This window comes from Tachyglossus aculeatus, chromosome 2, assembly GCF_015852505.1.
Source record: "Tachyglossus aculeatus isolate mTacAcu1 chromosome 2, mTacAcu1.pri, whole genome shotgun sequence".
Lineage (NCBI taxonomy): Eukaryota > Metazoa > Chordata > Mammalia > Monotremata > Tachyglossidae > Tachyglossus > Tachyglossus aculeatus.
The window spans coordinates 44,441,568-44,442,808 of NC_052067.1; the positions used below are offsets into that span (position 1 = coordinate 44,441,568).

The window sequence follows — 1,241 nt, forward strand, 5'->3', positions numbered from 1 at the left end:
CCTGTATTTATGTATATATGTTTGTACATATTTATTACTCTATTTATTTTACTTGTACATATCTATTTTATTTATTTTACTTTGTTAGTATGTTTGGTTTTGTTCTCTGTCTCCCCCTTTTAGACTGTGAGCCCACTGTTGGGTAGGGACTGTCTCTATATGTTGCCAACTTGTACTTCCCAAGCACTTAGTACAGTGCTCTGCACACAGTAAGCGCTCAATAAATACGATTGATGATGATGATGATGAAGGCTGGGGGGAACTGGTGGACATCCTTAACTCTTTGGTGGACACCCTTAGCTTTTCCTTTTGGTCAGAAAGAGATGGCCAGAAGCACTTGAAGTACAAAGGCAAAATGTATAGTGGCTACTGGTCACTGTGCTTTACCTGCGTGACCGAAGGGATATCTATCACAAGTGCTTCCTACTTTGCTTCGGTGATCCTTGATCAGGTGAGGAATGTATTGCATTGTGTTGCAGATGTTCCCATGCCTTTGTTAGAAGAGAGACACCAAATTCTCAGTGAGATGGGGAAAATTCTACCCCACCGGTTTGGAAGTTCTTTTCTCCACTGTGTGCAAAAGAATGGTAGAAGCACAAAGGACCTAATGCATCTGGTAGTTGAAAGTTTTCCTTCTTATAAAGACTTTCAGGGAAACAGAATTTCATTTTACAAATGGGCTCAGATCCTTGTGGTGGCTACATGAAGTTTGTTAGAAGGAAAGAGAAATGGAGCTTTTACTGACATTGCCAGAATCACTCCGATTATAGATTACTTCAGATATTTGCTCATCTGGAAGGGCTGAAATACTCTGAGGAACTGCTGAAGAAACTTCCCAAAGGAGAAATGCTCCCCTGAGGGGGCTAAACAAAAAGTGGAAATCAGAAGATGTTCCATTTAGTGTGTCAACTGAGCCCCTTCCTTCCTCTCTCCCTCTCCCCCTCCCCCCCTCCATCCCCCCATCTTACCTCCTTCCCTTCCCCACAGCACCTGTATATATGTATATATGTTTGTACATATTTATTACTCTATTTATTTATTTATTTTACTTGTACATATCTATTCTATTTATTTTATTTTGTTAGTATGTTTGGTTTTGTTCTCTGTCTCCCCCTTTTAGACTGTGATCCCACTGTTGAGTAGGGACTGTCTCGATATGTTGCCAACTTGTACTTCCCAAGTGCTTAGTACAGTGCTCTGCACACAGTAAGTGCTTAATAAATACGATTGATTGATTGATT

General features: G+C 40.4%; 1 pseudogene; it reads left to right on the top strand.

Moving 5' to 3' along the window:
- Positions 1–259: 259 nt before the first annotated feature.
- LOC119941463 lies at positions 260–901 on the top strand (annotated as a pseudogene).
- Positions 902–1,241: the final 340 nt, after the last annotated feature.